The sequence below is a fragment of the Phasianus colchicus genome, chromosome 11 (assembly GCF_987193195.1).
Source record: "Phasianus colchicus chromosome 11, bPhaCol1.hap1.1, whole genome shotgun sequence".
NCBI classification, from domain to species: domain Eukaryota; kingdom Metazoa; phylum Chordata; class Aves; order Galliformes; family Phasianidae; genus Phasianus; species Phasianus colchicus.
In genome coordinates this window covers 3,430,477-3,444,405 of record NC_143446.1, presented here as the reverse complement: position 1 = coordinate 3,444,405, position 13,929 = coordinate 3,430,477, and the positions used below count along the sequence as shown (strand labels likewise).

At 52.5% G+C, this 13,929-nt stretch overlaps 1 protein-coding gene across 7 annotated transcripts in view; it reads right to left on the bottom strand.

Moving 5' to 3' along the window:
- Positions 1 to 13,929, bottom strand: part of DAG1 (dystroglycan 1) — a 39,139-nt gene that overhangs the window by 15,520 nt on the left and 9,690 nt on the right. The window contains exon 2 of one of the 7 annotated variants that reach the window (XM_090147982.1): positions 12,244 to 12,333. The exons of 5 other annotated variants lie outside the window; for them this stretch is intronic. The gene's annotated coding sequence lies outside the window, so the exon portion shown is untranslated. Of the gene's footprint in view, positions 1 to 9,744; positions 10,033 to 12,243; positions 12,334 to 13,929 lie in introns of those variants that run through there. One more of the 7 variants, XM_090147983.1, reaches the window with a different exon arrangement.

The following is a 13,929-nucleotide window of genomic DNA, read 5'->3' as shown; positions in this document are numbered from 1 at the left end:
TGAGTAGCACGGAGCCGGGGAGGATCAGGAAGGCCCAGCCAGGTGCTGGGACAGGCTGCCCAGAGAGGATGTGGATGCCCCATCTCTGGATGTGCTCGAGGCCAGGCTGGGTGGGATCCTGGGTGAGCAGTTGAGCTGGTGGTTGGCATCCCTGCCTGCTTCAGTGAGTTGAAACTACACATCTTTAAGGCCCCCTCCAACCTAAGCCATTCCATGATTCTGCCGTTTCATGCAAGCTCAGAACAGAGCCAAAAATCAAACAGAATTCTGCAGTGCTGCTCTCTGCTCTGCAGGCATCACCGTGCTGCAGGGCTCATCCTCTTGCTTTCAGGTTGCCGGGCCGCCCCAGCTTCTCCACAGGATCCGCGCTGCCCTGTTTGGCAGAACCACCACAAAGGTTCAGGTTAGTCCTGAATTTCAGGATGTTTTTGCTCTGTCTGATCTTATGAAAATACCAAGTTTCTCTTTATCCTCCTGCTTCTGTGAGAGCTCTTTCGGGTCTCCACTTTGAACCTCCAAAACGCTGGATTAAACATCAAAGCTGGGATCAACATCTGCTTTGGCCTTGGTGCTCAGCACACACGCCAATGTTGATGCCTGATTGCTGATGCCAAATCCTCATCTTGGAGCACGCAGCCGGGCCTGCTGGGTGATGCTGATATGATGCTGACTTGCCAAGACAATGCTGGAGCTGACTGCTCCATGCAAGCACAAGGCCTGCTGATGTGCTAAGGATATGCACTGCTTCACATGCAGGAAGGCAGAACAGAGCAGCTAGAAGATGGGGCCGAAAGCGAGACCTGGACAACACAGCTCCTGGCAGCCATAGGACCTTGCTGACTGCCCACCGCAGGACCAGCAGGAGTGCAGCTGCCCTAGGAACTGCTTCTGTGTGGCCAACTGCATCGCAGCTCCAGCGAGAACCTGCTAACGTGAGCCCCAGCACAGCTGCACCTAATCCAATTGCTCAAGTACAGTCACATCAGTGGGCTGTGGTAATTAATCACTGCCAGCATGTTAATGCCTCTGAATCTTGCACGCTGAAAGCCTGAGTAGCTGCCTACCACGTCCTGCTCCGAATAAAGAATTAAGGAGAGCAAGGAGGAATCCCACCTACCTGAGCTGCTTACTTACCACTGTCCCCATAAAGACATCACTGAAACAAATGGTCTCTCCCTAAGGAAGCCAACTCGGAGCAGAATGCAATGGGCTGGTGCAACTTCCCAAAGCACATCTATTGTACGTGCACAGCTCTTGTGCATGTTCCCACAGGAGGATCTCTGGGCAAGTCCCATCAGTGGCTGCGTGTCGAGGCAGCAAGCAGGAGGAATGATGCAATGTGGTGGGATGGCTGGGTGCGGGCAGGGGCACAGTGCTGCACATGCCCCAGTGCCTACTGCTGCTCAGTGCACGGCTGTGGGAGCTTCGGGGGGAGGTTGGGCAGGTGGGGGCTTCTCCCACCCTCCAGCACAGCAGTGACCCAGGCACTCACCAGCTCCAGCCTCTGCATGCCTGGTGAGTTATGGGAGGGACACGCAGGAGCACAGTTGCTCAGGACATTTGTCACGCAGCTGGCATGAGCAGACGGGCAAAGCTGGGGACAGACATTCTCCCTCCACGAAGCCATGCCCCCCACCCCGAGCAGAGACGTGCAGTGAGGACGTGCACGGGACAGGATGCCTCTCTGAAAGACAAGCTCACCCCTGCAGTTGTGGTTTAATGCTGAATGCATTCGTGTCCTGCACGCCTGTAACCATAGACCAAATATGAAGTAGCAGGTTCCGCTCATCTCCAGCACAGCTGTTGTCAGCAACAGGAAACCCTGACACTGAGCAACAATTTAGGGGAAAAAACAACAAAACTCAGCTGTGCTGAGGTATGTGCTGGGCAGAGAGACGAGCAGAACTTCTGCAGATGGGAACTGCAAACTGTCACTCGCTGCCTCAGGTCATACTGCCAACAGCCGCTCCACGGAGCTTGCAGGGGAAGTGGTCACAGCAATCGACACCTCAAAGCAGTTTTTATTCTGCTAGAGTAAGCACTGAGATATTTAACCTACTCATAGCTCAGGGGAAGCTTTCCTGCTACTCGTCATTACCTTCTCTTTGCAAGATGGAGCTCTGTACCACCAAGAAGGAAGCAGGCGCTTGCACACGGACCTGACTCTGCCAGAAGACCAGGTGGATGCCTCCCAGCTGTGAGATCCTGCTTGCAGGTCCCTCAAAACCCATGCTCAGCACGTGCCACTGTGATGCCCTGGAGCTCAGGAGAATCCACACCACCCATCACCACGCCAGACCCGCACAAGTGACCACAGCAGTGATTTTGGCCGGGTGGGACTTCTCCCTTTGATGAGAGCTTCAGCAACCACAATCAATCCCTTCCTCCCACTTTGCTATTCCCAAACAGACAACCCAGATCGTATCTTCAAGTGCGCTCAGTTAAAAGGAAACTGATATTATCGGCCCAAATATTTAGGATGCCTCAGAGACCATTTTTTCCCCTGTAATTAGGAACATCGCAGCCAGAACTGCCGCGGTCCTGGCAGCACACAGGCAAATTAGGATAAATCCACAGAGGGGACTCCAAATAACAACTGAAGACTGCTTCACAGTGCTGTCCTGACATCAGGCCTCCAAAGAAGCACCAGAAGGGATTATCTGGATACAGGACGGACCCTGCATGAGAAATAACTGCACTGCCCTGGTGAGAAGCAGGCAGAGCACAGCAGGTACAGAGGCACCGGGGGCTGGGCGCAAGGGGCTGCTGATGGATGCATCAGGAGTAAGGCATGCACCAAGCTCAGCCCTGTGCAGAACGAGGCTGTGGACGTGGTAAATGTTAAACCCCAAGGAGGAGGGAGGGAGGGAGGGGTCAGTTTTATGGAGAGAAGTTACCAAGGCACTGCTTCTGGCTCGAGAAGCACTTTGTGATGGATCCCAGGGCAGCACTCAGGGCGGGTATGACTTACATTCCTCCTCGGGTGTCTTCTCCTGGCTGTAATTGGAAAGGGCACATAGGCTAAATATACAGCTGCAGCGGGGCAGAGCAAAGGTCTGCTTGTTCTTAAGGGCATTCAGTTTAACCTGGCTTTGACTTCACTCGATTTGCCACAGCCAGCCCCTCAGGAACACAACTCCTGATTTCGCCTGAAACAGAGCTACAGAGCATAAACATCCTCATGCTTACATTCTGTGTTTAACCTAAGCTAAAGCTCGTACTGAAAGTCACAGGAAATTAAACAATTAAACAAGTTAGCCTCAACTTCTTTGGTTTTAAGAGCTCTTTACTACCAAAGCTATAGAAATGCATATTTTGAAGACAAACACAACAGGCATGTATGCATACGTGCATATGAATGCTTTATCAGATTCCAAGATTCCGTGAAGAAACAGAACTCAGAGCACCAAGATAAAATAGGTATTTTTCCTCCCCATTTCTCTTTTGTAAAGACAGCATTCCATAGCTCGGGGCAAATTCAGCAAGATAATGCTGAGATGAAGGCAGCAGCGTTACCAAAGGCTTTTCCAGCAGGAACCATCCTGTCCCCTGTTTGTCACTCACCATCCACCAGTTGCCTGAGTCCAATTCACACCAGCTAACGACCTTAGATAGAAGTCAATGCAATGAGGATCGCAGATGTCATTCTGTGCACTGTCCTGCCACTGATGGGCTGAGTCCTTCCCCCCATCTCATGCTCTGCATGGGACAAAATCCTTCCCCAGCCCCCAGCAGCACCTGCAATCTCAGCTGAAGCCATAGAAATCCTCCCTCCCTATGCTGCCCCGCTGTGCTGTGCAGATGTGAGCTTCGGATGCAGCTATGAACATTGAAACAAACGAGACCAACCAGATTTGCAACTCTTGCCTGACTTCTTAATTGTATTAAAGGCTGAACAAATCCCCTCGTGAGGCTTCGGAGAGCCCACACAGAAGGGAAGCAATGAATATCCTCATCAGAGAGGCTGCTTCCACCGAACAGTTTGTCCTGGTAAGTACAAAGGACCCCACACAAAAAGAGGATGGACCCTGAGGGATACATTCTCATGTCCAGCAAGGCAGGAGACCTCGCTGCAGCTTCTCCCAGCTCAGCCTCCTGCTCACACCCCGCGCTGGAAGCCACACAGGAGCAGAGGTCAGCCTGGGAGCGCCCATTTAGCCAAGGAAACTCGCCCATCATCCCAGCCACCTGCTTTGTGTTTGATAAAAAAAATAAAAGGCACAAAGCCTCACCTGTCAAATTAGCAAGCAGAAGCTGTCAGTGAGGTGGGGGAGAGCCTGGTGGCAGGGCAGACCCCCAAGTCTTCCTTTGGAACCGTGTTTCCAAACTATGTGAAAAAGGAGGCTGCAGCTCCGATGGCTCCTGAAGTGCTTGGATGCTGAGATCCTTGCACGTGCAGTCACTCAGCAAAGTATTTCCTAATTTTTATCACCAGAACCGCCCTGTGCATCGAGCACTGCACTCGGGCTCCCCTAGGACACCAGCACACAGGCAAACCTCGGCTGTGCTGGTGGCATCAAGGGGCACCTGGCAGCACGCTGTGTGTCCCAGCACGAGGAGCAAACAACCCCAGGCCTGCAGGTGCCAAACCACACCAAAAAGGGGAGATTTAGTGAGGTTTTGCGTTCGTCTAAACGTTGTTTCGCTGAATGGTTTTATGGATAGGCAGCCACATTCCAATGGTTTATCATCACCTTCTGAGTATCCCATGGAATTCCTCAGACAGTGAAGTATTTCAAGAGAGTCTTTGGAAGCGTTCTTTAAGCAATGATTTCCCATCAGCTGAGCTCGAGGCACCAGGCAGGACTGGAGGGATGGGCTCAAGGCCTTTCCCCACACCAGGAGCCTGACTGCTGCTACCAATGGGACACGAGGCATTAGAGCTGATGGGAGACAGACAAGGGAGCGAGGCAAGCCAGTTTCCAGCACTCCAGTTACACAGACAGCATCATTTATGTCCTTAGTGGCTGCGTAGCTAAGGGCCAGCACATTGTTTGGAAGCATCTCGCTGTTCCAGCAGTTCCTGCACCCTGCCCTGCAGCCCCAAGCCAAAGCATGAAGATACAGCTCGATGGAGCAGCTCTGCCTTGACTTATTGCTCAGTGAGTGGAACTGCCACAGCTCTTCCTCTGAACGCATTTACCACTGAGCAATCCGTGCAGAGCAGCCAGGGCCTCAGCCCTGGACTTGCAACTTTCAATGTTTCTCAGGAAAAGCATTGTAAACGCTTTTTGGCAGCAACACTCCTGCTCTAACCATCCAGCATAAAATGGGAAAGCTACGAAATGAAGCAGAGCTCAGACCAAGAAAGCTTCTGAAAGAGGAATTAAAGATCCTAAAGATCCTCAGGAGTCACCGAGCTCCATCAGACTGACAAGCTCTTTGCACAGTGCACATTTTTATAGGTATTCTCCTCTTGCTGGAAAGCAGAGGGCGAAGGCTTTGGCTGCCTGGCTAGAACTCCCAACTCCTCACCACAACCCCCAGCCATGCCAGTGGGCTGAGAGCCACGGAAAAGCAGGGACCTTGCTCGGGGTGTCCATCTGCTTCCCTGCTGCTATGGCACAAGCCAATTCAAAACCAACCCACCTGGTTCTGTGTGGGGGTTTTGCAGCTGTGGGGTTTTTGCAGCTACAGCCCTGCTGCCAGGTCACCCTGGGCCCGTGGGGGGGCCTGAAGCACACAGACATCAGCCTTCCTTCACACCCTGCTCTGGCATCACGGAGCAGAATGCCAAACCCAATGATTCCGAGGCCACAAACTCCACTGTAAGGAGTGGAGGTGGGATGTGGGCATCTGTTCTTAGCTGCAAGTCCAGCATTAACACCTCCTGCTGCCAGTGCCCAAACCTCAGGAGCAAGGAACTCCCTCTTCACACCTAGGTGGAGTAAAGGTGGAATAAAACTATGGAGGAGAACACTGGAGTAAGACAACGGCACAGATCCTGGGCTGATGTCTCTCCCAGGGCACAGCACAGAGGCGAAGCACAGGTAACACACCTGCTCAGGCTGCAGGAATCCCAGGAATGGGGGCAAAGTCATTAAAGCACCAGTGTTTGCCCCGGGAAAACAGAGCTGAATGCCATTCTGAGGCAACAAGGAAAATTACACCAGTGCTTAGCCGGGCTCTGTACCAGCTCGTGCCTGTCCCCCCCAAGCACCATCTGCCCTGGCTCACCCCCAAACCAGTGCCTCCTGCAGCAGGGCTGCCTCCCCAGGCACAGGCACCCAGCAGCGCCCCAAAGGAAGCAGGACAACTCCATTTCACAGCCTCAAGCACTCAGAGCCTTTAACACCCCACACCTTTCCTCTCAAATGCCACCCCTCAAGTCAAACTGAGCATGATTTCTGCTCAGCACCCATCTACTCCCTTATGAAAATGATGCCCAGAGCCCAACAATTGGCTGGAGAGGGCATCCCACTCCCAGGAGACCCTCCTCTCTGCTTGCACACCTAACAGCATAGATCTGAACAACTTTCCAGAAAAACTCAATGGCTCACTGCTATCACACAGCATAGGTAAAGATAAAGGGTGTGGAGAACAGAAGGGCTGCATGAAGAGGGATGCTCAAGCGCCACAGGAAAAAGCAGGCTCGGAGTTGCAGTGAGGCTGTTAAGCTCTGAAGGTGTGTGCAGCTTGCCTTGGTTTTATAATGCTGCAGCAGATGCAGGGAAACAATTAAACTGCTTATCACAGTATGGCCCATTCAGCTTCCAGAGCAGAGAGCAATTCCAGTCCCCAGGTGGCAAACACAGCAATTAGGTACCCAATTACCTGCACCAAAGCTCCTATTTGCTTACGCTATCTTACTTCAGTGGTTATATGGCACTTCCTTGGCTGGCTATTGCTAAAGGGCTGCAGGTTTGGGGAGGAGCTGCAGGGTCCCAGGAGACCTGGCAGCCCTGCAGGACCACACTGTGCCACAGCTGCAGTTCTGTCTTACTGCTCCTACAGCAGCACCAAGGTACAGAGCCTGGCCACAGCTTCATGTCTTCACCTGGACGGGGTAGACTTCATTACCAAAATGAACACAAATGGCTACAGGGCAGTCAGGATTTGCTTCCAGCTTTCCCAACAGCCCACTTGCTAAGAAGAATTCGGGCCTGATGCCTGAGTCTGAGTTTAGTAAAAAAGCTCCAAGGAAAAACGTGCAGCTCAAATTTTAGAAAAGGAGAAGAGAAACCCTGCAGTCCCCAGGCACTCCCTGCTTACCAGGAACCTGTAGGGCAGAGCAGAAAACTAAAACAGCACGCAGCCAGAGAGAGGTGTGCCGTAAAGACTAAGAAAGGTGCAGTTTGGGGACATAACTCGAGTTCAAGGCAAAGGCCTCTGCAACCTCACTGCAACAAAGTGCACGTAAAACCACCACATGAACCGAATCATCTCACGCACAAAGCGACTGGCAGAAACAGCAGCAGGGCAGCAGAAGCCAGGCTGCCCCAACCACGAGATGAGCTGCTGCGACTGCAGGCCACATCACCTGCAAGGCAGGATGCTGCTTGGGTAGCACAAGCTGCAAATAGTGAATTCAAAGTGAGAATACCTGAGCTCAGACTGCTCACAGCAAGCACGGCGTGCCCTCGTTCTGCACCTTCTCTGGGCTTCTCCCTCCACGAGACAGAGGAGCTCCTTCCCGGCTGTGGCCGTACACAAGGCAGCAGTGAGGGGACAGGGCTGTCCCCCCCCAGTGCCCCCAGGTGTCCCCGCCCTGCCACAGCCCATCCAACCCGGCCCTTCCTAGATAGCATCTGAGTGGCAGGTGAGGTCTGCAAAGCCATCCTGGTGCCTGCCAGGTGATAAGATCAGGGCATTTGTGCCTGGAGCACAGCCCTGGGACGCTGACAACAGCAGGCAGCTCAGGGCACAACAGTTAAGCTTTGTTGTTCTCTTAAATACTCAAAACTTCGGGCACTTCTGCCTTTAACTCCTGAAAATGTCTAAACTGGTTTTTAAGTTTTCAGCCGAAGAAGTGTGAGGCAGACTCACAGCATGGGAAACTCCAGTGCCAGCTCAAGAGTAAACCAGCACCAGACACAGCAGGAGTTTGGTCATGGGTACCTATTGCAGTTTCAAAGCTTGCTCATGGGTACGTATTGTAAGGACTAGTTTGAGCAAGTCCTGTGAGGGGGAGGCTAAGAAAATGAGTTTTTAAAGCTGGAAAAAGTTACATTTCCAAAGTTTTTGCTCTGTTTCCCAGCACTGACCACCCTCTTGCTCTCACTGCCTTTCTTACTTGGGAATGGTAGCCCTTTCTTACACTGCTCTTCCACCAAAACAAGCAATGATCCAAAGAAAAGCTGATGAGGGGACTCGGGGCTGATGTGCCTTCACTTGTTAAACATATCAGCTGTGTAAATCAGCGCCATCCCTGCAAACCCCACAGAACTGCTGGCTTTTAGGGACAGCGAAATCCCCGGGATCGGAGCTGGCTGACCTGAAGCCCCACAGCCAGCAGCTGCTGAGGCCGAGCCCAGCAGAACGCCCTGGGGATCAATCACACCCGGGGAGGTCTAACCACAGCCCCACCAGCACGGGTTTTATTCTGGGTTTTCCAGGAATCACCGTGCAGACAAAGCGAAGCGGACCCGAAGCGCTCAGATAACGCATCCCACCGCGAGCACATCAGCCAGAACGAAAGCTTAGAGCCTGGGAAAAAACACCCCAAACGTCATTTGTGACAGCGGCTTTGCTCTGCTTGCAACACGCACTGCCATCACACAGAGGGACAACGCTCAGAGGTTACCAGATAGGTTTCTCTCAAGAAGAGAAACTCAGTCCATTATTTCATGTCGCCCAGGTGCTGGAGATGCCTCCCCAGCACGTGCCGGGCACTCAGGAAGCAGCAGAGAGTGCAAGGAGTGAGTTTGGGAAGCAGTCCCACGGCTCACGGTCCCGCTCAGCCCCGTGCCATGCATTTCTGCACCCTGCGGCCCCACGCTGCTCAGTACAGGTGACCTCACAGAACCACCGTCTCCAAGCAGGGGTTTCGGCCACGGAAATGACTCCAGACTCCTCAGAGGGATGAAGTCATGGTTTGAAATGCAACAGTGCAGCAAATTCAATTAACTCGCTCAGCCCGCCCGCTTCTTCAGCAACGTGGCAGCAAGATCCCTCGCTGCCCGAGCCCGAGGTGCAGCACATTGGTTATTATTAGGAACGCTGCTGAGTCCCAGCAGTGTGCTCCAAAGGCTCTGCCCCCATCCCTGGCGCAAGGGTCCCGCTCCCAGGGCATCACAGAGCAACCGCTCCCCAGCACAGCCCAAGAGCTGCCCCACTGTAAGCCCCCAGCGGAGGCTGGAGGGGCTCAGAAAGGTTTGCACAAAGCCAGCCAGAGGCAAACAGAGGCTCTGCTGAGGAATGAGCCCCTCTGTCAGTCTGTCGTGATTGATATGTACATCTGCCAGTCCCCACCTGCTGTTCGCATTCCTGGCATTTCTTTCTGCAGCATTTTCTCCCTGAGAAAGGACCAGCTGCTTATCAACTGCTGCAGAGATTTAAAGGAAGAGAAACAGGCCCCAGCTTCAACAAAACTAAGAAATTTCAAGCTCTGAGCATACCAAAGAGTTTTCCTCTATCAGGTGGGAAAACCCGCCCAAGGGGTACAATGAAGAACTCCCACACCACAGAGAGCTGCACAGAGCTCAGCGCTCCCTTCCATCACTTCCACATCCCACCACCACTCAATGCCCAGCTGCCAACCAACGCAGGGGCTCCAGGGGCCTCTCCAACCCTCCAGCCACTCACCCCAAAGTCGTTTTCTGTCCCGGTGAGCCACAGCCTGGGAGAAAGACGTGAAGAGCGTGAGGAAGGCCAGCCTGTGAGCAGGGCACAGAACTGCCCAGCAGCGAGGGCTGACGAGCAGGGACAGGCGGTGGGGATGGGGGGGCAGCCAGGGTGCAAATCCCCAGCGCGCCCCGAGCCAAGAAACTGCCTTCCAAGTATTCATGGGATAGATTCCTGCACCTCCCAGTTCTGGTTCTCAGCCCTGAGTATGAGCTGGAAGTTTTTCCTTCCTTCTCATCTTAGCTTTAATGTGGCAAGGAGGCTGAAAAGAAGAAATGGTAAAGGGATCCAAAGCGGGGAGGGGGAATGTGAGCCTACCTGCCTGCAGAAAGCAGCCCTGAGCAGCAGGACAGACTGAGTATCATAGGGCTCTCCTGACAGCTCGGCGTCTTTAAGATCCCGACCCCTGTCAAACCGGATCAGAATTAGCTATCAGGATCAGAATTATTAGAGTGTGTGCTCCTGCTGACAGCAGAGCAGCCCGGCTGCTGCAGGGAGCTGAGCTGTGTGCAGGGTGCTCGGCACCCACCTGCTTCGCACTGAAAGCAGCACAAACAACTGCAAGCCTACAAGGCTTTGCTTATTTCTGTCTTAGGGGAAGAAGGGAGAAAGCAGCAGGAAATAAATGCAGCTATCCCCATGCCTGCAAGGGGAAAAAAAAAATGCCAAACAGCTTTTGTTTTTTGGACTGTTAGTTACTGCCACCTACACGCACTCCTTAACCCAGGCTTAAGTAAACCAGAGTGAACGCAATACCAAAAGCTGATAGATATCCCTGCCTTGGCCCTAGGAGCCGTCTCAGCAGCCAGGACACCTCCAAAGGACATGCAGGATGCTCTGAGTGCTCTGCCCCAAAGCTCCTGCAGCTGGCTCTGCACAGGCCAGGTGGGAGCAGCCTTCGGTTGGCGATGGGCGCAGCTGTCCTCCGGCTTTATGGCTCCTGCAGGAAATTTAAACAGGAACTTTCTATAAATTAACCGTCCATAAAACGAGCTTGTTTTCTCAGTGCACCCGAAGGTCAGGAAAGGTCTGCTCAGCCTCACGTTCCCAGGGCACCAAACATGCAGCTTTCCATCCCGAAGCACTGGAGCACGAGTTGAGCGCAGCGCTAAGTTGGCGGCGGCGCGCTCACGCAACGAGCAGCCATTCCTCATCCACAGCAAACTAGTAATTGGTTTTTGCCCTAAAATCCCCAGTGCAATCCAGATGTCTAAGTAGCCTTTGTCCCAGAAAGTGAAGTACACGCCGGCCTTAGACAGACAGCCCCGGCTCCATTTGGCAGAGCCCTCACACGGCTGTTTGCTCTGCAGGAGTGACAAACTCCGATTTCGGCTCCTCCGGGTCTGGAAGTTGCTGATGATAAGGTGGTTATGGTAACTCTCCCCTCGCCTTTCTGCTTCTTCCTGTTGATAAAAACACACCTGACACCTTCCCACTTCTGGAGGAAACAGGTATGGGGAAGGCCAGGCTGAAGTCAGCAAACCTGGGAAATCAAACTGCAAATACATCGTAGCACAGGATGCGCAGGGAGGGCCAGGGCAGCACTCGGGGGAAAAGCCTTCTAAAAGAATTATGGAAATCTCTGGAAAAGTTGAAAATAGAAGTTGGGAAACTTGCTGTGTCCAGCAGCACAGCTCTTCCAGGGATATTTTAAGCCGCAAGTATTTTTTCTATGACCAAGTATTCTAAGTCACTTTGTTTCAAAACTTATTTTATTGAGCACCCGCAATGCAGTGCCTCACGTTTTAGTCCTGTACCCTGCCAGCCCAATTTGCTCCTCATTTGTTTTAAAGCCATGCCGTGTTACCTCATGGGCTCATTTCTGTGGTTTTTGTTTTCTTGATATTTTTTCCTTTTTCTCCAGAAGCTTGTCTACAAATACACCTGTGACAGAATTCTAGGGCTCTACCAACACACCTGGCCTCAGCTCAATGCTGCTTTGTTCACAAAACAACACGTGGGCTTGTTTCCTAACCCAGTTTTTTCCCTTTTACAGGCCAGGTAGTGAAAGAAAATACACCAGTAATGTGCAAAGTAACTCTGTGTAACAAGGCACTGCTCTCAGGGACAAAGCCCCAAAGCACACAGCCAGCTGTGATTTCTGGATGCTGTGCTCGTGCTCCAGCCAGAACACAAGTCCTGCCCTGCCATGTGCCAAAGCCCATCTGACGTCTGTTTTCCCCCAAAAACTTGGCCAAGCCTTGCACAGAGGGAAAATGCATTACCCCCCAGCCCAGCGTGCCAAGGATTTGGGCTCTCGTGCACCAGGGATGCCAACAAAAAACACAGCTTAACCTTCAGAGCACAAATGTTTGCAGATGCGTTACGGTACACAAATATTAATATTAGCAAATAAATGCAGGCCTGCTTAATCCAAAGCACACAGAGCACATGGGTCTGCGGCCAAGCATGCGTTTTCTTTGGAGACCAGACCAAGCATTCAGAGCCCACTTGTTTTACCTGTTTGACACTTGAATCTGACTTTCAAAAACAGGAATCAGCCACGCCAAAAGGCCAACTGTCCCTGCAAGACCTTCTGCTCTCCTCTGGCTGTTAGCAAAAAGGGAGAAAACACCCCTAGGTTACTGAATTCACCTCCAGGAGGCTGACAGAGGGATACAGAAGGCATAACACATAGCTCAGGTGTTAGATACATCTCACCAACTCTTGGGAGCCGTGAAAGCTCGTTTCAGCAGGAATATCAGTGCCAGGTGACCCTGTGTCTCCTTTCCCATCTCAGTACAGCTTGGGTCATAAATGCTCCAGGGCAGCTGTGAGCAGGAGCTTTGTCAGAGCACTGCTGGGAACCTGCAGGAGCCAGGAGAGCCAGCCACACAGCTGCTGCTGGAATGCAAACGCAGCGTGGAAAATGGCAATTTGCTGCACTGGGATGAAGATGTGCACATAAACTGCTTGTGCTTAATGGGACACAGGTAGAAGAATGAAGGCTGAGATGGGGTGATTTGCCTGAAAGGACATAAGGCACCCAGTGTGCCAAGCAATTGTAGGGGACCTGCATGGCCATGAGCAGCAGGCAGCAACAGGATAAGGTAGGGCTGGAAGTGCACAAGTCACAACAGAAGCACCAGGTTTGATATAGATATAGCAGAGCTGAAACCAGCAAGCAAAGAAATAACAAGTCCTGTTATTTGGAAGCCTGGGAAGAGCAAGGGGAGCAGTGCAAGGCTCAGTGCTGCACTCACCCTCCCACCAGCTGGGAGGATTTGCTGCAGGAAGGCAGGCAGGCAGGGACAAGCACCCTGACACCGAGTGCCATGGGAGAGCAGGGTGACACGGCAGCTCTGAAGTGCAACTTCTAAGATCTCAGATTAATAATTACCAACTCTGCAGCTGTAAGCGTGCACAACGGTACAACTGTAAACTAGTATCAGTGGTATTTATTAGCACAAGAGCTAAATAACCAATATCTTGGCTAGTTCTTTGTACAGTTGCCTCAGGTCAGTGATGCAAACTGCAGGGGCTGGACCAAACCTGAAGCAACACAGCAGATCCCAGCCTGGAAGTCTGTGGGACAGAAGGAGGATCGAGCCTGTGTGGATAGGGCCCCTGGGGCCACTCACCATACATGCTCATCCAGCCTCCAACGTGAGGAGCTGCGACCCATCCCTGCAAACCCTCCACGTCACTGTGAGCACACCGTGCTTTTAATAGCAATAAGCTGGGATAAAGAGCTTAAAAGTTTGCAACGCAACACACGAAGCACACCGCAACTCCGCCAGCCCTAGGGGAGCACCAGCAGCAGAGGGCACAGCACACAGCCTGGGCTCCCTGCTCCCAGCCCTTCAAATTCTGCACGTCGCTGCTCTGTTAAGCCCAACCAGCCACCCTTGTGCAGGATGGCACAGGGCCCAGCAGCAGGCTGCAGCCTTTGCAGACCCCCAGCAGCAGTGGGTGGGTGCTGGCAGCCTCCACACCTTGCAGGAGCAACGAGTTTTCCTGTGATATCCAGAGTTTGAGTTTTTAATCCAATAGCAACAGCAGATATTAAAAAACAGCCCAGCCTGAGCGGCTCCGGAGTATAAAGTAAACATGCTGAGCCCTGTTTGTGACGGAGTAAAAATAGGCTCTGCCTCATCCCTCACTCCCAGCACCTCTGCTTTGCGCTCCAAAGCCTCACGGGTTAAC